Source organism: Rana temporaria, chromosome 6, assembly GCF_905171775.1.
Source record: "Rana temporaria chromosome 6, aRanTem1.1, whole genome shotgun sequence".
NCBI lineage: Eukaryota > Metazoa > Chordata > Amphibia > Anura > Ranidae > Rana > Rana temporaria.
Genome location: NC_053494.1, coordinates 99,848,839 through 99,874,564, shown reverse-complemented (window position 1 = coordinate 99,874,564; position 25,726 = coordinate 99,848,839).

The following is a 25,726-nucleotide window of genomic DNA, read 5'->3' as shown; positions in this document are numbered from 1 at the left end:
CTGACACGATCGGTTATTTAACCTATGGTGTGTACGTACGACGGACCATCAGTCAGCTTCATAGGTTAACCTAGGACAACTGTCCTTCAGACCGTTTTCATCGGATGGACTGATCGTGTGTACGAGGCTTAACTTGTAATATCATTTTACCTATTTTCTGTATTCTGTATGAATTGGCTCATGTTCATGACATTAATGTATGTACTGTTTTTTACTTGAATTAAACATATACTGTAATTACTCCTGTTATTTTATTGGCTCCATAGTGCTCACCTCACTCAAAGTCCCAAGGGCGAATTTTTCTTTTTTGACCCTATCTGCTATTATACACTTATTGATTATACACTCATTGAATATACCATTGTTGTGGTCTGGACCCAACGTTGAATCGGATTTCGTTATGAGAGGCTAGCTTTAAATATCTTTTATGGACAGTATTACACATTTCTTGGAGGGCGGATTGCTGGTTTTCATATTTATTCATTGTATTGTTATAGCATTGTTTGCCAATCTTTGGCTATATAATTCTGATGAGAGAATAATTTAAGGACGCGTCATTTATTTGGATCTATCCCTTTGGAATTTCAAAAAAAAATAATTAAAAGGTCCATCTGTGATTTCAAGATCACCATGTGCTCTATATAGGATTGATTAATTGCATTTAATTCAATGAGCGCCACATTTTATACTTTATCAATAGAACGTTGGAATATATGCATTTGAAGCAGCATGTAAATGGCTAAAAGGAAATATTTGCACAGATGGTGAATATGCTTTTGGAACTGGACATGATTTTTAGTAGACATGTGCACTGCCAAAAAAAAAATGTTTTCGTTTTCGTTTCATTCGTGTTTTTTTTTTGCTTTTTTCGTAAATTCTGGAAATTTTTAAATTTGAAATTCGTAAATTCGAAAATTCGGAATTTGAAAATTCAAAACATTCGGAAATGCGAAAATACAATTTTCCAAATTTTCCATTTTCGAGTTTTAGGTTTTCGAATTTTAGATTTTCGAATTTTGGATTTTTACATTTTCGAAAATCTGAAAGAAATTAAAGAAAATCAGTAAAATTTGAAATAATAACTAAATAATAATAACTATTAAATTACAGGTATTGGAATTTTCTTTACAAATTTGTCTGTTAATATATGTAACGAATACAAATTTATCTGAAGTTACGAATTATCTGAAATAACGAATGGAACATCTAAACCAATGGAATGGAACAAACTAATAATAAATATTATTATAAATATAAATATTAGATCGTTACGTTCCATTCGTTATTTTGGATAATTTGTAAATTGGGATGAATTCATATCCGTTACGTTCACTAACAGCCAAATTTGAAAGGAAATTTCAATACCTAATCTCCAAATTTCCAAAATTTTGCATTTCCTAAATTTCCGAAATTTTGGTGGGGGTGGGTCAGCCATGCCTTGTGACCATTGACCTCTGGGAACCTGCATTCCGACATTTGACCTCTGGTAGAGGTCCCTATTCCAATTCCTGAGTCCTAGCCTTATTCTTCAAGGGGAAACCCTGGCTCTGACCCTAACCCTTACCTCTAACCCTAACTGTTAACCCTAAGCCCTAACCCCAAACTCAACCCCAACCCTAACCACCTAACCCTAACTCCTAACCCTCTAACCCAAAACCTAACACCCTAACCCTAAACCTAACTGCTAACCCTAACCCCTAATCCAAACCCTAACCCTAGCCCTAACCCTCAACCATAAACCTAAACCCTAGCCCTAACCCTAAACCTAAAGGAGTTCCAGCCTGGGTGGAAAAAATAAAAGTCAGCAGCTCAAATACTGTAGCTGCTGACTTTTAATGTTAGGGCACCTGTTCAGGGAGCCCACGATGTTGGCACCCCAGCTTATCTTCGGATCGACTCCCAGGTGCTTTCTAATTGGCCCGGCCTGGCAGGGAAGCAGGAGGGGGCTGAACTTACGGGTGATCGGAACGCAGCCTTTCTCCTGGAAGTGGGAAAGGGGTCCCTGTTCCCCTTGAAAGGTGCCAAATGTGACACAGGAAGGGGGGAGGAAGCATATAAACGGAAGTTCCAATTTTGGGTGAAATGTTTACCTATAGTGTTCTATATAATCAGGACTGCTTGGGCTGTTAGTCCTCACAGTAGATGCCTGTTTTGAACAATAATCTTTAATTGTATGGTCAGTTAGCTAGATTCAGAAAGAGTTAAGCCGGCGTATCAGTAGATACGCCGTCATAACTCTGAATCTAAGCCGTATTCTCAAAATGAGATACACTTAAATCTAGCTAAGATACGACGGCCTCCGCTAGGGGCGTAAACGCTGATTTACGCCTAGAATGCGTAAATCAGCGAGATACGCCTATTCACGAACGTACGCTTGCCCGTCGCAGTATAGATACGTCGTTTATGTAAGGCGTTTTCAGGCGTAAAGTTATTCCACCAAAAAGCTGGCCTAGCCAATGTTAAGTATGGACGTCGGTCCCGCCGAATTTTGGAAATTTTACATCGTTTGCGTAAGTCTTCCGTGAATGGGGCTGGATGTAATTTACGTTCACGTCAAAACCAATAAGTCCTTGCGGCGTAATTTGGAGCATGCGCACTGGGATACGTCCACGGATGGCGCATGCGCCGTTCGTTCAAAACGTCATTTACGTGGGGTCATGGTTTATTTACATAAAACACGCCCACCTCTTCACAATTTGAATTAGGCGCGCTTACGCTGGCCCATTTACGCTACGCCGCCGTAACTTAGGAGGCAAGTGCTTTGTGAATACAGCACTTGCCTCTCTGACTTACAGCGGCGTAGCGTATATGCGATACGCTACGCCTGCACAAAGTTAAGCCAGTCTTTCTGAATCTTGCTAAGTGTCTTTATAAGAAACTTGAAGAAATCAATCGGCTAACATACCTTTCTAACCCAGACCCTTTCGTTCATTGCAGGTACAAATTTCCTAAAGTCTGATCCTTGTGAGGAAACCATTGTGAAGGGTTTGGAAAAATGTGTGGAAGGTCCCGATCAAGTGCTTCTTCTGAGGAGCACAATGGTTAAGCTAGAAGGGAAGTCTACTTGGGTCCATGCTTGTCACTGCAAAAAGCTTTCAGAATGATTGCTGTAAATCCTAGGAATAAAGACTGTTTCATAAAGTCTCAAGGGAATGGAGGTCCTGCCTCAAGATCAGCAGTTCCACGGACAAGTGTGTGCTAGGTTAACAGTACCTTGATGAACTAATGATGGATGGAAATTGAGCAAGTTGACAGAGTTATGCTGTAGACAGGGCCGTCTTACTAAGCGGGCACCCCTGGGTTCACCTGGGGCCCCATCAGAGCTGGACAAATAGCTCCCCATCAGAGCTGGACAACTAGCCGGGGCCCCGGAGGAGTGTCAGTTGGTGTGTGCGCTCGAGGTGCGCTGAATGAGTAGTCGGCGGCGGCGCTCTATAGGAGGAAAGAAGTGAGGGAGGGAGCTTGGTAGGGTGCATTTCTTCCTGGCCATTCCTGTGTGTGCTGCGGATGTTCCGCGAGCGGAGGAAGGTGTTTCTTGGTGCTGTGGGGAGCCTTAGTTAGCTGGTATCTTCGGCGGTGTACAGCTCCACATCACCGCCGAAGATACCAGCTAACTAAGGCTCTCCACAGCACCAGAAAGTTCAGAAACACCTTCCGTCGCCCGCGGAACATCTGCAGCACATCCGGGAATGGCCAGGAAACCCTTAGCTTCTCCTCTCCTCCCCCTCCTTTGATGGCTGCTGAGCCGCTCCACCCTCACTGCTCAATGTGCAGTGACACGCTGCTCCGTCTTGTACGCTTCACATCCTTTCTCCCGCCCCTCTCTCCCTGCATGTGTGCTGCTAGCTACGTCTGTGAAGGGGATGAGTGGGCGGGAAGAATAAAAAGTCAAAGACCACAAGAATGAGAGAAGTCACTAAGAGCCCCCGGGGACCATTCAAGTAAGTGAGCACTGTGACCAGACCTCCTTCGCTCTCCCCCTTCCTTCTCTCTTCCCCCCTTCTTCCCCCCCTCCTTCTCTGTCCCCCCCCTCCTTCTCTCTCCCCCTCTTCCTTCTCTCTCTCCCCCCCTTCTTCTCTCCCCCCTCCTTCTCTGTCCTCCCTCCTTCTCTCCCCCCTCCCCCTCTCTCTCTCCTCCCTTCTCCTCGCTCCTCTTTTTTTCCTTCTCTCCCCCTCCTCCCCCCTTCTTCTTCCTTCCCCCATCCTTCTCCCCCTCCCCTTCTTTCTCCCCCCTTCCTTCTCCCCCCTTCCTTCTCCCTCGCCTTCCTTCTCTCCCCCACTTCTCCCCCCTCCTTCTCCCCCCCTCCTCCTCTCTCTCCTCCCTACTCCTCGCTCCTCTTTTTTTTCCCGCTTTCCTTCACCCTCCCCCCATCATTCTCTCCCTTCCTCCCCCCCCTTCAAGACACACTGAATCTGGTGACAGTGGCAAGTGACACACTGAATTTTGTGGCAGGTGACAGTGGCAAGTGACATGCTGAAATTGGTGGCAGGTGACAGTGGCAAGTGACACACCGAATCTGGTGGCAGGTGACAATGGCAAGTGACACACTGAATCTGGTGGCAGGTGACAATGGCAAGTGACACGCTGAATTTGGTGGCAAGTGACACGCTGAATTTGGTGGCAAGTGACACGCTGAATCTGGTGACGGGACGGTGGCAAGTGACACACTTTAAAGTAGAAATATTGTACTTCCATTCTTGAGAGTTGGTGCGTAAATTGGGGCAACCTTGTAGGGGCCCATAGCATTACTTTGCCCAGGGGCCCATGAGGCTATTAAGATGGCCCTGGCTGTAGAGACTCCACTTTGTATTTTATATACACGTAGAGTTCCCTATTAAAGTTGCTTTGCTTCAAGCACATTCCCACAGGTACATAGAGATAACATTAAGCTATCTAGGCGCACAGCCAGCATTGACCTTGCACGCTAGACATAGAAGTTTTATTCTGTCTCATGGAAATTTGATCTAAGCTTATCTCTTAACAATAAAAAGCTCATGGTAGCTGTGAAATAAATGAGAACTTCCTTGCTGCCATGCGGTGTGTGTGTGTTTTATTCCTGTGTCTACCATGACAAGCATCTTGTTTTTTATACAACAGAGAGCTTCTCTTTAACATCAACCTTCACTTTGAGTAAACATACACTTTGCAAGAGAACACCTCTTTTATCAAAAACCATTATGTTTTGCTTTTACAGTGTTCAATACTGAGACATCTGAGCATACAGACAGAGAATCCAAAACTGTAGACAGGGCCAATCCTGGGCGGGTGCGCAGGGTGCCCGGCACCCGAGCGCCCAGAGGGGGGGGGGAGCCGAAGTGTCAGAGTGCTTCCCTCCCTCCTTCTCTTCTTGATCTGTGCCAAAGCGTTGCTATTGCGTGGCGGTGCAGTCTGCTAGCAAACACACGCACAGTAGCACTGTTAGGGGCAGCGCCAGGAGCCGCCGCCGCCTGCTTACATTTTCTTGTGGCTTCACTCCGAGCGAGTCAATCTTCTGTCTCGCAGGAAGTCGTGGACTACAACTGCCAGAAGCCACGGCGGCGGCTGTCACGTCAGTGAAGTCAGCTAGCTAGCTGACTGCATTGACGTGACGGCCGCCGCTGGGGCTTCTGAAAGTTGCAGTCCGCGGCTGCGTGCTGAGGCTCCCGGTGGGTGGTGTGAGACTTGAGAAAAGCACAGCAAGCCTCAAGCAAGGAGAGGAAAGAAACTCCGGGTCTGGATCTGTTTTATGCTGCGGGGCCTGCCTGGGCACTCTTCTGGCTGCAGTCAGTGCATGTAATTGACCCCAGCACAGGAGCATTGCCATCACCCCCCCCCTTAGGAATGGAGGAGGCCATGCAACTTGCAAGGAGGAGGACCTGTCCTGCTGAGCTGGCAGCTGCCATTGGACCATGGCTGAGGTGAGAGACCCTGACCCCCACATGATCATTCTATTTATTCCCCCCCCTACTGGGAGCTGCCCATTACCTGTAGGTCCTGCTGGAAGCTAGCCATGGCCTACAGGCCAGCAGGGCCCACAGGTCATGACCAGCTCCCAGCAGGACCCACAGGTTCGCGGCCAGCCCCCAGCAGGACCCACAGATCCGCAGCCAGCCCCCTGCAGGACCCACAGATCCGCAGCCAGCTCCCTGCAGAACCCACAGGTCCGCAGCTAGCCCCCTGCAGGACCCACAGATCCGCAGCCAGCTCCCTGCAGAACCCACAGGTCCGCAGCCAGCCCCCTGCAGGACCCATGGATCCTTAGCCAGCCCCCTGCAGGACCCACAGATCAGCAGCCACCTCCCAGCAGGACCCACAGGCTGTAGGTCCTGCTGGGAACTGTCTGCGGACATGTGGGTCCTGCTGACCGATGACCTGTGGTTCCTGCTGGCCGATGACCTGTGGTTCCTGCTGGCTGCTGACCTGTGGTTCCTGCTGCCCCCTAACCTGTGGTTCCTGCTGCCCCCTGACTTGTGGTTCCTGCTGCCCCATGACCTGTGGTTCCTGCTGACCGCACCAGGTGACACCAACCCTATGAATGCCACTGCTTGTGTGTGTCTCGCACATCGCACAAGCTTTGGTCTGAAATTTCTGGCGGCACTGTAACAAAGTCCCACCTCCTGTGAGATAGACAGAACACTGATCCAATGCAGTAAAATTTAATCAGTGTGACGTGTATCATAGAAGCCACAAGCTGGTCTAGGAGGTGGGTCTTTGTTACAGTGGCTGCTAGGAGATTCAAATCCAAGCTCTGTGACAGCAGGAGATCGTCGCTGCTCTGTGTGATCCAGGAGCACTGACAGGCTGCAATTAGTGTGTACCGATGAGCTGCATTTGGTGAAAAATGGTAGGTTGCATTTGATGGGCGCTGATGGGGCTGCAATTGGTGGGCACTGGTAGGCTGCATTTGATGCATTGATTTCTTGTATAATTTCCGCAGTCTCTGATCATCTCTTGTATAATTTCCGCAGTCTCTTACCATCTCTTGTATCATGCCTGCAGTCTCTTACCATCTCTTGTATCATGCCTGCAGTCTCTTACCATCTCTTGTATCATGCCTGCAGTCTCTGACCATCTCTTGTTTCATGTCTGCAGTCTCTGACCATCTCTTTTACCATGTCTGCAGTCTTTGACCATCTCTTGTACCATGTCTGCAGTCTCTGACCATCTCCTGTAATATGTCTACAGTCTCTGACCATCTCTGGTATCATGTCTGCAGTCTCTGACCATCTCTTGTACCATGTCTGCAGTCTCTGACCATCTCTTGTATCATGTTTTCAGTCTCTGACCATCTCTTGTATCATGTCTGCAGTCTCTGGCCATCTCTTGTATCATGTCTGCAGTCTCTGACCATCTCTTGTTTCATGTCTGCAGTCTCTGGCCATCTCTTGTATCATGTCTGTAGTCTCTGACCATCTCCTGTAGTATGTCTGCAGTCTGTGACCATCTCCTGTAGTATGTCTGCAGTCTGTGACCATCTCCTGTACCATGTCTGCAGTCTTTGACCATCTCTTGTACCATGTCTGCAGTCTCTGACCATCTGTTGTACCATGTCTGCAGTCTCTGACCATCTCTTGTACCATGTCTGCAGTCTCTGACCATCTCTTGTACCATGTCTGCAGTCTCTGACCATCTCCTGTATCATGTCTGCAGACTCTGACCATCTCTTGTATCATGTCTGCAGACTCTGACCATCTCTTGTATCATGTCTGCAGTCTCTGACCATCTCCTGTACTATGTATGTAGTATGTCTGGGGTCTCTTTCTACCAGACCTCCTAACAGAAGCCCTCTCTGTGTCCATCAGAGAGACCCCCCCCCCAGGTCCCATTAGTGTACTCTCTTCCTGTAATTTTTTTATAGTTAAGAGATCATTGGAGGATCCCAGGATAACAGAGGCGGCATCTCTGTGTCTGAGTCGTTGCCATAGAAACATTTGTAACGGGGAGGAGTTAGTAAGATGACCACGCCCACGAAATATTTCTGCACCCAGGCGCCTGTGATCCTAGGATAGGCCCTGACTGTAGACCATAGCTGAAGAACCCAAAAGGTTAACTGTGAATGGGAAAGTCCACCCTCTGGAACTCTGGATGATTTAGCTCTCCACAGTAAAGACAGAATTTGAACACTAGGAAAAACAGTTAACGGAGAGACAGTACTATCTTTACCCCAGCTGTGGGGGGGGGGGGTCGGTGGGGTGAGTGGGGCAATATCTGCAGTCTGGGAGACTACATGCTCCTTTATACACTACCAGGCAGAAAAAAAATGTGTGTCAGAAAAAGCAAGGCTCAGGGAATGGGGCTAAATATACTCATAGGATTAAAAAAACAAACCTTTTAGACCAGTGGCCATCAACCCTGTCCTCAGGGCCCACTAACAAACAAGGTTTGCAGGAAAACTAAAATTCATCACATGCGATATCATTTGCTGCAAAGTGATTGCAGTATTCTAGTCTGCATCTTCCCAAGGTAATACATACAATCTGGCCTGTAAGTGGGCCCTGAGGACAGGGTTTATGACCACTGCTTTAGACCAACACATAGCAGTAAGTAACAATCAATATGGAGATGTAACAGGTCTCCCCTAACAAGATCCTTTAAGGAGATTCCCAGGTGGTACATGACATAATACTGGTAAAGTATATAGGCTGATCTTTTTTTACCTCAGCTGTACTGTCAAAGGGGAAAGGCAGTTGGACAAAACATGGGTTACAAAGAGTGATAAAGAGTACAACAATCACAGCATACATTGATACAATAACAAAGAATAGATAGCACAGCCATGCGAATACTCTTTAAAGCAGTGGTTCTCAACCTGGGGGTCGGGACCCCCTCAGGGGTCAAATGATGATTTGCCAGGGGTCACTGAATCCTGGGCTGTTCCTGAAGCCCACACTGCTCTCCCAGTCTTCCTCCAGCACTGCCACTCATCCCATTACCCCCCCCCCCCCCACCACCACCACCACCACCACCACCACCAAGGAGTAAGGAATACAAATAGAGAATACATGGAAAGGAGAGGAAAAGCGGGGGAGGAACAAAGAAAAAGGGAGAGAAAGAATAAGAGAAAGAAGCGTTCAGACCGTTCTCATCGGTTTGACCGATCGCGTGTACCCGGCAAAAGTGTGCCTAAAATGGATGTCTGACCAGCAGGGTGAGGTGTGGATGCTGAAACACGCAGCGACCCCATAGGGGGCACTGCTACAGTTAAATATAATTTCTTTCCATTCTCAGGCAAGACATAGGGCTTTGTCTCTGTCATGGTAATTTAGTAAACGGATAAGGTAAGTGTGGTTCATCTAGTGTTGCGCGGACCTAGAGAGCGCCCTATGTGCATGCTCAACTGTAAACATTGAAGAAAAAGCATCCAACACCCATTTTTCAAAGATTGTAGTGTCCCCACCTTGGCCCATCACCCATGGCTGCGTTTTAGGTGATTATTGAGATTGTTCATCTGTTGTATGCAAGTAGTGGAGAACTGTTTACGTACCAAGAGTCCTTTGGGGCTGATTGCAAGTTACTCCCCAGCCCTTCAACTCTAACCTTGACCTCAGATGTAAGGTTGTGCAATCTATGTATGTTTTGGTGCAAAGGGGATATATCAGACTGTGTCCCTTCAATATTGGTGTTCATTACATTGAGAGATGTGTGACATGTTTGAACAGCAAGCATAATATCACAAACAAATGTTTGTCAGTAGACACAGATTACAGAGTATTTAAAGTGGGTGTGGCTGCTTGGCAATCAGGCGCCAGATTGGAAGCAATGGCCTCCTTGTTGGTAGACTGAGTGGTAGTTTAAAGCTTGGTAGTTTGTGCAACATCCAGACCCTCACGATTACATTGCTTTTTCACCTCAGGCTGGTGGTTCTGTGTAGAAGTGATAGGGGAGGCAGGGAAGGGGGAGACACAGATGGAAGTCTGGCATGGCAGGGAAGGAAGATGGTGGTTGGCAAAATTAGTCCAGTTTTACAGTTTCTGGGCATGGCCTCCGCCCAATTTTTTTATGTCATTCTTCCATTTGGCCAAAAATAAATGATACACATAGGGACTGAAATAGGCAACTGTAATCAGAGATTTCTGAAGATGCAACAGCTCACATGCACATGCAACTTTGCCTCCCATTTAATAACAGAATTGGTAGATAGTTCATGTGGGAGAGTTGTACTATGGACTTAAGTGCATTTTGAGTGTAAACCTGCAAATTACTTTTGGAGATAATTTTTTATTACAATGTATTTATTCAACTTTACCTGTACACTCAGATAGAAATAATAAACAATCGCCACAATTCTCATTATTCAGCTTTACATATGTGAATTAAATTCCCTATCTTTTTTTTTTTTATAATTATTTTGAAAGAATGATGTACTATATAAATGCAATAAAATGTCTGATAGTAAAGAACTCCAGTAGTAATAAGGCTCTTCTCAAAAAGTATACAGTATAATAAGGAACTAGATAGAAAATATAAGGAAAAGTAATAAAATGCTCATCTAAAATGTCTGTAGAACAAGTAGAGAAAACTGGCACTATATTAATATTGTCCCGTTGGCTTGGACAACACATGGCAGTTTGTGAACAGAACAATAAATAACATTGTTATGCTGCCAAAACAGTTTCCTGGTTTATTATGTCAGAAAAGAAGATCAGGCGGAGACCATCCATTGAAGTTTGTTGTTATGCAACATTTCCCACTGTCCTTATTGAAAAGGCCAATATTTCTAAAATTTACTTGGTTACGGTGTTGGCTACTTTTCAATGATATTGTCTTACCAATAAAGAATATAGTATGTGAGGATCAGGAAGATTTTGATTGCAGGTTGACTTACTTTGTACTAAATCGCTAGTATTGATTTGTTTAAGAAAAAAGCAGGCACTTTGAAAAAAAAAAGTTTTTTATATTTTACCCCATTCCAATTATTGCAACTTGTAACTTGACCTTTACATAAAGTTTGCTATAATTGGAGATCCATATATAGCCTCTCTGTAAAATAGACAGAGGACAGTGGTGTGGCATGGATGGGGAAAATAAAAAAACAGTTAAGGAAAAGAGCGTGGGTGCTATGTTCCTGATTCTAAATTCAATTTTATAACACAAGTAGCCATACCATATTGAGAAATTATTGGTCAAAAATCTAATGTTATATTAGTGTATTAATAACCATATTTAAAAACCTAGATACGACTATTATATGTAAAAAAAAATGTTTGAAATGTTTTATTAGAATCTCTTTATTGTAATAATAAAACAGCCCATCCCACAAAGGGGAACAACAAAATAGGCACCAAGGTACATTTTGCTGCAATGAAATCACTTAGAAAAATAGAAACAATGAGAATGTTTGTCTAGATGAGCTTTTTCAACCAGTGTTGCCTTCAGGTATCTTCAGAGGTACCTTGGCAAAATGTCTAGAAATTGCCCAAAATTTGTATTCAAGCCAGCAGGTGTATTAAGCCTACCAATTAGTTTTATGAAGCCACAGTTTTTCATTGTGCACCATTACAAGCTTCTAGCCACCAGTGTCCTATCAACCAATGACACTGTTGGTTGATAAGGAGGACATTGGGCACCTGTGCAACATCCCTGTTTGGCCCCCCTCTTTCCTTCTCCATCAACATTGGGGTCACATTAGCGGAGTGAGGGAGAAGAGAAACACTAATACTAATCAGTGCCAGTGTGCAAAGGTGTGTTTGCTTTTGAAGAATAAATCACCTCTAATGTTGGGTGTCTACTACTACGCATTTGGATGTGGCTGCATTATTTAAAACTATTACTTTAGTTTAGCAAAAAAGGTTGAGAAACACTGGTCTAGATCACAATGAGAGTTATGCTGGCAGTGTAGCATTTTAAGAATAATATAGAAACAATATTTGGCATATAAAGTAAAGTTGCCTGACCCAAATTTGTGACATCTATCTTTTTTGCCGCACAGTGCCTTTTCAAACAGTGCATAATTTTAACGCTGTTTTGCAAGGTCGCCAAGGAAGGAGAAAAAAAGAGGCGGGGGGGTATGAAGATACGGACAACGGCCCAAAGTCACACTAGGTATCGTACCCAAGGATTATATATTTTTTTGAAGCATAAAAAAGAAAGATGGTGGGATTGTTTCCAGATCCAAATGACATTAACTCACAAACCCGTGGTTAGAAAGAATAAAAAGAACAAAGAAACAATCTGGGAGAGATAAAAACACTCTTCCAGATTTGGGGATTTTGAAGTGAGAAGTGTCAAATGTGTAAAAAGGCAAGTACACCAAACACAGAAGGTTTTACAAAATTATCAAAAGTTTTAATAAATATAATACATAAAAACAATTATAAAGATGAATTGGACCACAGTAGTTACAAAAGCGAGATAAGTGACAGTATGCAGGTAGCCAACAAGTTTCGCACAAAGGTGCTTCTTCAGGGCCTTGCAACTCTTCTTTTGGACTAAGTGGTCTGTGTGTGACATAAAAATACGGCATTAATACACATCAAATAATACAATATAATACATTACATATTTTTATCAGAAGGAACATGATATCTGTGTGCTCAACAATTCTTCTAGTGACTGAACCAAAAATGTGTCAGAACGCGGCCCAAAGGGTCCTAATGGCACGAGGAGCAAGGATTGCCAAGGCAGTGACTAGTGGAAGTCATATCCACTCAGTCATAAGATGCGCAGATACTACAGCGAGTGGAGACCCCAGCAACCAACAAAGAATCTGTAAATTATTAAAGTGTAAAATAATAATAGAGTAACATGTATATGTCTACGTATAAAGTCAGTTTAAAGACATATGCATACAACTAAATAAATAAATTAATATACATGGAAATATATAAATAGATGATTGGCTGGGAGACCTATTTTGTTGAGTTAGCTCAGTACCAAAGGTAAACCAATATAAAGCAAATCAGTGCACACCTCTGATGTAACACTTGAGGAAATGTACAGAAAGGAGATACTGATCTGGAGGGCTGGTACAAACATTTCAATGATTCGGGCCTTAGTCTCCTCAAATTTCTAGGGGATCGTAAGACTGCCAAACTTGAAAGGTTGGATGAGGAGATAAAAAACATTAAAGATAAATTATCTCCCTTCATGCCAAGTGTGGAGTATACAGATAGGTCAACTAGTCTCCTAAAAATTCTTGAAAAAGAAGATAAGGAACAAAGAATCAAAAAGAAAAAGAAATTTAACAGGGATTTTGGGGACTACCAGGGGAATGTAGTTTTTGAATGGCAAAAAAAGATTTTGGCCGAGGCTGCTGCTGCGGTTACCCCTGCAATGGAGATCACTTCAGCCAATGTGGGTGGACATATAGCTGTCTCACTCCCCAAGACTTCTGCCAAAGCCAATCAGAACCGTACCCCCAGGGGACAGTCCAGGGGTAAAAAGCCCCTAGCCCCTTATCCTTATAATCAGGGGAGAGGTGGTGGGGGTCAGAGAGGGCCTTCTGTTCCCCCCCCTGGCTACTACAACTCCACCTGGGGCCAGAATGCCCAGACTAGATCAAGTAATGCCCCCCCACGGGGTATAGGCCATTTTGATGGTCCCCCCCCGGGGTACCCACCTAATTCTAGTGTGGGTCAATTAGGTTTTCAGGGCCCTATTCAAGGGGGCATGTACCCTCAAGACCCCCACCCAAATGTTACACAAAGACTGAGAACTAATGATGTAACACACTACACTGGAAATTATGAACCTGACTATAATATCCTGACGCATAATAACTTCCTACCCCTGGGACAATTGGATAGTTCAGGTGACGTTGATTACTATCCCTCGTCCTCCAATGGCCAGGTGGCTACATCGGGCCCCTATGAATTTGGTTATCCTGTTGGGCAAAGTCAGAGTAATGGACATCCCTATCCTAATTGGGGTTTTCCCAGGGCCACTCAGGGGACCAAAAGACTAGCAGAGGTAAAAGAGGGACAAGAGGGGGGAAATCTAGAAAGCCCAAAAAGGCCAAAAACCTAATGGGAACAGGGATTTTTAACTTAAGCTCACACGTACTCTCCAGTCCTGAGCTTGAGGTTCTTGATAAGGGGCTGAAATATGCTCCCCCGAAAAACATCAATAAGTTTAGAACGTATATGGATATCCATAAGTTTGTACGAAAGATAAATATACAACGATACTTTTGTTCCAATACTTTGAATCCAACCAGGACCTCTGCCCTCAATTATACCCATTCGGGGTTGGCAAATGCCTCTACCTTCAATCCACCAGGCCACCTGCCAGCTGCCCTTAGGGTATTTAGGGATTTGACCCTCAAGGACTTGGATGAGCTGAATGTTAAAAAAGTGAGGTCCAAATTAGCCATTGAGGAGGGCATTAAGTCACTGTGTGATAATAGTGACTTGGTCATCCGCCCTGCGGATAAGGGGGGTGGAATTGTGGTCCTCAACAAAATTGACTACCTGGCTGAGATGCAACGCATCTTGAGTGATAGCGACACTTATGTGCGTCTCCCTCTCAATCCTGGGGATAAGTATAAAAAGTCACTAATAAAAATAGTTAATAAGGGCTCCCGCCTTGGCATTCTTAATGCCAAGGAAAAGGAGTTCCTCATCCCTAAAGCCCCTAGGGTACCGGTAATGTATTACCTCCCTAAAGTACACAAGGACCCTATTTGCCCCCCGGGTCGCCCGATTATCAGTGGCATTGATTCTGTCACGTCCCGGGTGGGCAAATATGTGGACTTTTTCCTCCAGCCATTGGTGGGGAAGATGCCTTCCTTTTTAAAGGATACGAGGCAGGTCATTAACACTTTGTCTAGCCTCAGACCGTCTCCAAATATGTGGTTGGTCACCGCTGATGTTGTGTCATTATATACGGTGATCCCACATAATCTTGGACTAGAAGCGGTCTCATTTTTTCTCGAGAGAGATTCAGGTCTGCAGAGGGAACAGATTTTTTTCATTATGGAGTTGCTGCAGTACGCAGCGTCCCATAATTTCTTTTGGCACAATGGCCAGTATTATAGGCAGGACCGTGGAGTGGCGATGGGGGCTAAATATGCCCCCAGCCTGGCCAATTTGTTTATGGCCAAATGGGAGGAGGACGTCGTCGATGTGGTCTCTAGGCCCCAGATAATGCTGTGGGCCAGATACATCGACGACGTCCTCCTCCTATGGAGAGGATCTGAGGCGGATTTATCTTGCTTCATGTCCTTTTTGAATAAGAATGATAGAGGCATACAACTTAAGTATGAAGCCAGCCAGATAAGTATTAACTTTCTGGATCTGGTCATCTCTATAGATAAAGATCAATTTGTCACCTCGACTTATTTCAAAAGTTCTGACCGTAACTCCTTCATCCCGAGTGACAGTTGCCATCATAAGACCTGGCTGGGCGCAGTTCCGAAGGGGCAGTTCCTGAGATTGAAGCGAAACTGCACCAATCATGACACCTTCCTTGAACAGGCTGGAGTATTGACCCAACGCTTTATAGAAAAGGGATACCCACCTAAGGCTCTACATGAAACTCTGGAAATGGTCACTAACACCGACCGAGAAGAGTTGCTTAGGGTCAAACCTAAAAAGAACATCTCGGGTGATTTCAAGACCCCTTTTGTGACTGATTACTCTTGTCAGCATGCCAGTGTGAGACAGATAGTAGCTAAACACTGGCATGTTCTGAAAAGCGATAAATTTTTGAGGAAAATTTTGCCAGACAAACCACAGGTGGTCTTTCGGGGGATACAACCACTCAGAAATAAATTGGCCCCAAATGTCCTCGACCCACCTGAAATTCAATCTATGTTCCTTTCGGGTTTGGTTGGTTTTTTTAAATGTGGCAGATGTAATTCGTGTGTAGTGAATAAAGACACGCCTAAGAGGACCACAAGTTTTAGTTCCAGCTGTACGTCCACTAGCTACCCCATAGATACATTCATTACATGTTCAACGATGGGGGTTATTTATCTTCTTCAATGCCCTTGTGGGCTACAGTATGTGGGGAGGACCAAGCGGGCCCTACATATACGTCTGAATGAGCATGTGACGAACATCTTGAGTGGTTTCCCGAACCATTCGGTTTCAAAACACTATCTGTTGGTACATAATAAAAACCCTGTTGGTACCACCTTTATAGGGATTGATAAATTCCGGGCTCACTGGAGAGGTAATGACTTGGTCAGGAGTATCTCAAGGTCAGAGATGATGTGGATACATACGTTGAGGAGCTATGAACCTCATGGACTCAACATAGAAGTTGACGTTAACTGCTTCATAGAGAATTCTTGAATCAGTTTAGCCTTTGGACATTTTTTGGATATATTTTTTTAAATTTTTCAAAAAAAAAAATTTTTTTTATATATATATACATTTTTGCCACTAAAAAATTATTCTCACTTCACATTAGCGCCTCTTATCCCTTCTAGAGGGTGTTGCTATTTGCAGTAGTTTTCGTTGTATCACTCAATATGAATGTCACGGATGGATATATAATAATTTTTTTTGCTATTATATATTTTTGGGGTAAATTTTTTTCAATAAGGCTTAATGCCGAAATTAATTGATGTAAATTTGATTTTTTCAATTTAAACACAATTTAGACTGTGCTCTTGTTCACTGTCACGGTGTATTTTGTCACTGAAGCTCAGGTTAGGTTGACTATATGTCACATGTTGATCATGTTGATCATGACCATGTGTCTTTCATATGTTTTTTTTCACTGTTATGGTACAGCTTGATCTTTGTCACTGAGTTTTCAACTATGTTGACCATATGTCATCCATATGTTTAGACATTTATTATCATTATTTTATATTATATTTATTGTTGTTATTATTTGATGACTGTATGCTTGCTATCAGTCATCTAACGTCATCTTTCAATTATATTTAATGTTGATGTTGTTGCCTGAGGACTGCAAGCCTGCCGCTACCACCTGAACTCCTTTCTAGGCTGCCAGGTTAGTCACATGGATGTCCCGAAGGCGCTCGTTTGGGTTGTAATCAACCTGATTCCTATGCCTGGGGGGAATATGATCGGATTTCCCATCTTTTTAAATATGCTTTTAAATATGTTTTTGCTTTTCTCTATAGCTCTGCGCCTCCAGCGTATCTATCACTAGTCTATGTGTCGTGACTAAGATTACTCTATGCTTTGTGGCACTATGTGCTCTATAGCACTAGCGCCGCTATAGCCCTTACGTTATCCCTGACTTAAGATGGCGGGCTTGCACTCGTCTGCAGCATAGATTCGACACGCCCCTATTGTGTACTTAACGCGGTGACGCGGCACGTATCCTCATTCCCGTGAGCAAGTCTATCTGAAGACGAAACGTTGGGAGGTTGTCGTGCTGACGTCACCGCGTACCGAGGACGTGCCTCGTTTGTTTGCCGGCCGGCTACTGTTATTATCTGCTTTAAAAAAACTTCTTAATCGTAAGTGTTCTACTTACTTTATTTTATTAAAAACTTGGCGGTACTTCACCATGTGAGTCTATTTTTTTATATATGATCTGGCCACCTGATTTCCCGGATCGTAAGGACCATCTGAGACCGTTACTCTGCTATTCATCATATAAATTATCTATGCACCCGAGATCCCCTATTGTGGTAAGGGTCAGTGTGTTCTTTTTGGTGGTGGTACTCTGTCTTTCATTCACAGTGTCTGTCAATCTTAGCCACTGTGGGCCAGTTAGAGTGTTCATACCAAAAGTTTTTTGCACTATTGTCTTGTTTTTTTTCCCCTGTCACTGGGTCGAGTTTGCTGAAGTTGGAGCTGCTACATCCACTGTGAACGGATTCTTGATCTCCATTATGGATGGCTCATTCTGATCCTTGTGATCTTTATTTCTGGTAAGGGTCAGACGAATTACTTTTTCATCCAGAAACCGATCCAGCATTATACACAAGAAATTGGACTCAGCAATATTCATAATATTGAACTTTATTTTTGATTAACTAACATCTGTTTCAATTTACATGTACACTTATTTCTGGACTTTATTTGGTTGACCTTTTGGTCACTACTGAGAGGTGTCATCACACAACTCGCTTATATTTTTTTCTTTTTATATAGTCACTTATATATGAATTTTTGAGCGCAACTCCCTTTTATAATCATCCATGTTTATGTTGTATAACATTTTTGAGTTTGCTGCTGTTTTTTATTTATTTTTTGGTATGCGCATTTTTTCACTTTTCACATATATAGACTACATGTAGATGGGTTGGAACAATGAACAGGCATATGAATATAATAATGAGCAGACTACACAACAAGTAAGAGTAATATTAAATATGTATATCAAAGACCAACCATCTGAGAGCATTTTTCCAAAGACGTTTCTCTCATCATATATTTCATTAGTTATGGTGTTCCCACCCATAGGGAAAACCTCCCAGGGATGGGGTCTAGATGTAATAGACTAGCATGTCAAGCTATAAATATGACAGAATCCTAGTGATGTAAAAAGGGGAGCAACCAGCATACATTGCGAAGTAAAAATAACATAGCATGTTGCAAAAAATATAATCCCCTGCAGGTATAAGAATAGAGGCTATTTACCTGTAGCTGAATCTGCAGAAAGTTTAATTCCCAGCAATGGGGGATAGCTTCTCCAATGTGGCGCACACTCCGTGCTGCCAGACGGCCAGATAGGGGTTTGTGTCTCCTTGTACCAAGACAGTGTCTGACATGTCCATTGTCAGCGCTGTCTTAAGTACCTACGCTCTCACCGGAAGTAAAAGGTTACTAATGACCTCCGACTTCACGTCTGGTCCGTGCGTCCCTGTATGGCGCACGCGCACGGGTGAACCGCACATGTGGAGAGCATGACGCATGCACGCAGGACGTACACCACACGCGCGGATCACCTAAGTGAACCGAACGTCTAGCGTGCATAGTGCGCGCGCACCCTGTCACAGATGGAAAGGACAGGTAAAAGAGGGTGGAACACACAGGGAGTCGCCCTCTCTATTGGGACACACAAATACCAGCACAAACTAAACGCCATAGGCATCATGCACATCACACCATCGGGCAGCCCATGGGACGCGCTAAGTACAGTCAGTTATGCAGAATGAAAGAAATATAGATATAACATTTTAATATAGTTTTACACCATAATAAAGAACAATAAAAAATTGTAAAAAGATATAACAGTATGTAGTAATGCCGATGTAATAGTAGGCATTAGTACTTGGTGCAATGATTCCATCAAAGATTCATAAACCCTTATAAAAAGTTGTATATACAAGAAGATGGCCTTAAAAAGCTTTCCAAAAAAAAACAACCAATAAAATCTGCTGTTTCTAAAGAAAGGGTTTGAAGGACAAAGAGGTATTGAGAGCAGGTGGATAGGTGGCTCGTTGGTCAAAAATCCATCGGGCCTCACGTTGCAATATCTTCTTATCAAAATCATCCTTGCTCTTCGTGCCATTGGGACCCTTTGGGCCGCGTTCTGACACATTTTTGGTTCAGTCACTAGCAGAATTGGTGAGCACACAGATATCATGTTCCTTCTGATAAAAATATGTAATGTATTATATTGTATTATTTGATGTGTATTAATGCCGTATTTTTATGTCACACACAGACCACTTAATCCAAAAGAAGAGTTGCAAGGCCCTGACGAAGCACCTTTGTGCGAAACTTGTTGGCTACCTGCATACTGTCACTTATCTCGCTTTTGTAACTACTGTGGTCCAATTCATCTTTATAATTGTTTTTATGTATTATATTTATTAAAACTTTTGATAATTTTGTAAAACCTTCTGTGTTTGGTGTACTTGCCTTTTTACACATTTGACACTTCTCACTTCAAAATCCCCAAATCTGGAAGATTGTTTTATCTCTCCCAGATTGTTTCTTTGTTCTTTTTATATATTTTATTGAGTCACATAAGAATGTTTGTGCTTTGGATCTACAGCTCATGAAGTATGGAGATGTGTCCATTCACAGGTGGGGTAGTTCTACAGGATAGTTCAAATCAGGCCTTTTTTTTGCTGGAAATTGGTGGAACTCAGTTTCACCACCTCTGATCCTGGCCTCTGCTCCCTGCTTATCACTATCACTTGTTAACACAGAGGTCCAGCTTCTGTGTTTAAAAGTGATAGCTTGTCTCCCAGTAGCTCCCACCGATCAAATCTCCTGAGCAGATCCCACTGGGTGGAAAAAACAGGTGCCCGGGGTGCAGTGCCCTCTGGGGCGGGAGTGGTGTGATCTTAGGGGAGAGGCGGAGCGCACGGGGGAGGTAGAGAGCACTGGGGAGGCTAGAGAGCACTGGGGAGGCTAGAGAGCACTGGGGGAGAGGCAGAGAGCACAGGGGGGCAGCGTAGAGCATGGGGGAGGTGGAGAGCACAGGGGGAGAGATGGAGGTCATAGGGGGCAGCGTAGAGCATGGGGGGAGGTGGAGAGAAGAGGGGGGCTGGAGAGTACTGGGGGGGATAGAGAGCACTGGGGGTGATAGAGATCACTGGGGGTGTTTTGGTTTTTATTAAATAGGATGCAATGTTATCTGCAGCCATACCATTTTTCTCCAGTGTTCTTAACACAGAAATACCAGTGTCCTGATCACTGCCTTACTAGTGATGCAACTTGATCAGCAGCATCCTGATTATTGTTATGCCAGTGTCTTGATCAACACTATACCAGTGGAATCCTGATCACTACCATACCAGCGGTGTCCTGATTCCCACCATACCAGCATCCTGATCACTATTACATTAGTGTCCTGATCACTGCCATACCAGTGTGTCCTAAATACCACCATACCAGTGTGTGTCCTGATTACCGCCATATTACTGTGTCCTGATCACCACCACACCAACATCCTGATCACCATTACACCAGCCTCCTATTTACTGCCATACCAGCATCCTGATCACTGCCATAACAGTATATCCTGATCACCGAAACACCAATGTACTGATCACCACTATACCAGCATTCTGATCACTGCCACATTAGTGTCAACAGAGCTAGTGTCCCTGATTGCTGTGAGGTCAGACCGCTATACACCAGTATCAGTATCCTGATCACCACCACACTAGTGTCAGCAGAGCCTTCCGCGGCCGCCCGGCTGCCAGTTCAGCCTCAGGCTAAGCCTTCGGCATTGGCTTTAGCAGCAGGACGTAAGCAAGAAGGGGGAGGGACTAGAGGAGACACCGCTCCACAGCCGCCAGTGAAGTTCAGCCGTTGGTCCCGGTGATCTGCCGAGCTGGTTCCGGCTATCGTGAAAGTTCCTGCGCAGGCGCAATCTGATCTGCCGAGATGGTTCCGGCTAACGGGAAAGTTCCTTCAAGGACTGCGCAGGCGCATACTTAGTGACGGAAATCTCCAAACCTTGGCCGGCATCCAGGGCGACGTGGATTTCGAGGAAAGTGGCCAGTCGGCCTCACGTCCTCGCTGCGCTCGGACAGCTTGCTCTGCTCGCTAGGCCTCCTGGCTCTTTTTTCAACATCCTCCAATCCACGGGGATGTTAAAGAATGAGCCTGGATGCCGGGCGAGGTTCGAAGATTTCCGTCGGCAATTTTGCGCCTGCGCAGTCCTTGAAGGAACTTCCCCGTTAGGGGAACATTAAGGACAAGTCACCGGGGGGCGTGACCAGGAAGGGAGAGGAGCCTGCTACAGCCTGTTCTGCCGATGGGATCTCTCAGAGAGAACGTAAGTGTGGCCCCTGTAACCTAAAAAGGAGGAGCGGTGGGGTGGCTGCATATAGAAGAATCATTCTCTCCATCGTCCTCCCCCGGTCTCTGAATGCCTGCTTCTGCTCCTCTCCCTCTCGCAGGCATTCAGGTACTGCAGGAAGAAGATGGAGAGAATGATTCTTCTATATACAGCCACCCCACCGCTCCACCTATCCTGCTTATTTCTGCTTCCCCTACAGTGCTCTCTACCCCCCCACAGTGCTCTCTAGTCCCGCCCCCACAGTGCTCTCTAGACCCCCCAGTGCTCTCCACCTCCCCCATGCCCTCTGCATCTCCCCCGCCTCTCTTCCTGTGCTCTGCATCTCCCCCCTGTGATATCCACCTCCCCCATGCTCTCCGCTGCCCCCTTAGCCCTCCACTTCTCCCCCAGTGCTATCCAGCCCCCCCTGTGCTCTCCTCCTCCCTCCTGTGCTCCCTACCTCCCCCATGCTCTAGGCTGCCGCCCTGTGCCCTCCACCTCTCCCCTTGTGCTTTTTACCTCCCCATGTGCTCTCCACCTCCCTACATGCTCTACGGTCTCCCCCTGTGCCCTCCACCTCTCCCCCTGTGCTCTTCCCCTTCCCCAATTCTCTCCAGCCATCCAGTGCTCTATAGCCCCCCCAGTGCTCTCCACCTCCCCTCATGCTCTTCACCTCCCTCCTGTGCTCTCCACCTCCCCCATGCTATACGCTGCCCCCCTGTGCTCTCTGCCTCTCCTCCTCCCCCTGTGCTCTTCACCTCCCCCCAATGCTCTCCAACCCCCCCAATGCTCTCTAGCCCCCCCAGTGCTCTCCAGCCCCCCTGTGCCCTCCGTCTCTCCCCCTGTGCCCTCCGTCTCTCCCCCCATGCTCTACGCTGCCCCCCTGTGCCCTCCGTCTCTCCCCCTGTGCCCCCTGTCTCTCCCCCCATGCTTTACGCTGCCCCCTGTGCCCTCTGCCTCTCCCCCTGTGCTCTCCACCTCCCCCTGTGCTCTTTTCAATTCCCCCTAATTCTCTCCAGCCCCCCCCAGTGCTCTCTATCACCCCCAGTGCTCTCTATCCCCCCAGTGATCTCTAGCCTCCCTCTTCTCTCCAACTCCCCCCATGCTCTAAGCTGCCCCTATGCCCTCCATCTCTCCCCCTGTGCTCTCCACCTCCCCCATGCTCTACGCTGCCCCCCTGTGCTCTCTGCCTCTCCACCAGTGCTCTCTATCCCCCCAGTGCTCTCTAGCCTCCCCAGTGCTCTCTAGCCTCCCCAGTGCTCTCTACCTCCCCCGTGTGCTCCGCCTCTCCCCTGTGCTTTCCACCTCCCCCTGTGCTCTCCAGCCCCCCAGTGTTTTTTAACGCCCCAGCCCAGTGCTCTCCACCTCCCCCAATGCTCTACGCTGCCCCCTGTGCCCTCTTTCTCTCCCCCTGTGCTCTCCACCTCCCCCTGTGCTCTTTTCAATTCCCCCTAATTCTGACACATTTTTGGTTCAGTCACTAGCAGAATTGGTGAGCACACAGATATCATGTTCCTTCTGATAAAAATATGTAATGTATTATATTGTATTATTTGATGTGTATTAATGCCATATTTTTATGTCACACACAGACCACTTAATCCAAAAGAAGAGTTGCAAGGCCCTGACGAAGCACCTTTGTGCAAAACTTGTTGGCTACCTGCATACTGTCACTTACAGTGGCGGCTGGTGCTCAAATTGTTTGGGGGGGCGCAAACGAAAAAAAATAAAACAATTGCAGCCTCACTGGGCCCATCAATTATCACCACTGTGCCATGCCATCAAACACAGCCACTATGCCATCAATTGTCACCACTTTGCCATGCCATCAATTGTCACCACTTTGCCATGCCATCAATTGTCACCACTGTGCCATCAATTGTCACCACTGTGCCACCAATTGTCACCACTGTGCCACCAATTGTCACCACTGTGCCACCAATTGTCACCACTGTGCCCATCAATTGTCACCACTGTGCCATGCCATCAATTGTTACCACTGTGCCATCAATTGTCACCACTGTGCCATGCCATCAATTGTTACCACTGTGCCATGCCATCAATTGTTACCACTATGCCATCAATTGTCACCACTGTGCCATGCCATCAATTGTCACCACTTTGCCATGCCATCAATTGTCACCACTTTGCCATGCCATCAATTGTCACCACTGTGCCATGCCATCAATTGTCACCACTGTGCCATCAATTGTCACCACTGTGCCATGCCATCAATTGTCACCACTGCGCCATGCCATCAATTGTTACCACTGTGCCATCAAGTGTCTCCACTGTGCCATGCCATCAATTGTCACCACTTTGCCATGCCATCAATTGTCACCACTTTGCCATGCCATCAATTGTCACCACTTTGCCATGCCATCAATTGTCACCACTTTGCCATGCCATCAATTGTCACCACTGTGCCATGCCATCAATTGTTACCACTGTGCCATCAATTGTCACCACTGTGCCACCAATTGTCACCACTGTGCCACCAATTGTCACCACTGTGCCATGCCATCAATTGTTACCACTGTGCCATCAATTGTCACCACTGTGCCATGCCATCAATTGTTACCACTATGCCATCAATTGTTACCACTGTGCCATGCCATCAATTGTCACCACTTTGCCATGCCATCAATTATCACCACTTTGCCATGCCATCAATTGTCACCACTGTGCCATGCCATCAATTGTCACCACTGTGCCATCAATTGTCACCACTGTGCCATGCCATCAATTGTCACCACTGTGCCACCAATTGTCACCACTGTGCCACCAATTGTCACCACTGTGCCACCAATTGTCACCACTGTGCCCATCAATTGTCACCACTGTGCCATGCCATCAATTGTCACCACTTTGCCATGCCATCAATTGTCACCACTGTCCCATCAATTGTCACCACTGTGCCATGCCATCAATTGTCACCACTTTGCCATGCCATCAATTGTCACCACTGTGCCATGCCATCAATTGTCACCACTGTCCCATCAATTGTCACCACTGTGCCATGCCATCAATTGTTACCACTGTGCCATCAATTGTCACCACTGTGCCACCAATTGTCACCACTGTGCCACCAATTGTCACCACTGTGCCATGCCATCAATTGTTACCACTGTGCCATCAATTGTCTCCACTGTGCCATGCCATCAATTGTCACCACTTTGCCATGCCATCAATTGTCACCACTTTGCCATGCCATCAATTGTCACCACTTTGCCATGCCATCAATTGTCACCACTGTGCCATGCCATCAATTGTCACCACTGTGCCATGCCATCAATTGTCACCACTGTGCCATGCCATCAATTGTCACCACTGTGCCACCAATTGTCACCACTGTGCCACCAATTGTCACCACTGTGCCACCAATTGTCACCACTGTGCCCATCAATTGTCACCACTGTGCCATGCCACCAATTGTCACCACTGTACCCACCAATTGTAGCCACTGTGCCCATCAATTGTCACCACTGTGCCCATCAATTGTCACCACTGTGCCCATCAATTGTCACTGTCCAGACATCCATCCACCTCGGAGCTTTATATTATAACCTGCTGGGTCTTGTAGTTCTCCATCATCTCCTGGGGCTCAGGTGCATGCAATCCACCATATTTGTTCAGTTTTTCTCACTGCTGGGACTTGTAGTCCCATAGATGGTGGATTGCATGCACCTGAGCCCCAGGAGATGATGGAGAACTACAAGTCCCAGCAGTCTAAATACAATAACAGGCTCCAAGGTGAATGGGTGGGGATCAGGCAGTGCACCGCTGTCCGCTGATGACCTAATGGGGCAATAAATCAAATCAAATCCATTTTGAACTGAATTCTGTGGCTTGGCTGGCTTACCTTAGCAGTGCTCGGGCAGTGTGAACTTTAGAGAAAGTGGGGGGGAGGGGAGGAGACTTACACAATGACAGAACTCGGAGTGAACTAGGGGGGGAGGGGGGCCCTTCCCTCCCCCCCTAGTTCACTCCGAGTCCTGTCAGTGTGTAAGTTCAGTGACAAGCAGAAGCAGTAGCCCCCCTCCCCCCCCCCCCCAGTTCACTCCGAGCTCTGTCATCTAAGTTCAGTGACAACTGACAAGCAGCAGCAGCAGGCCCCCTCCCCTCCCCCCCCACA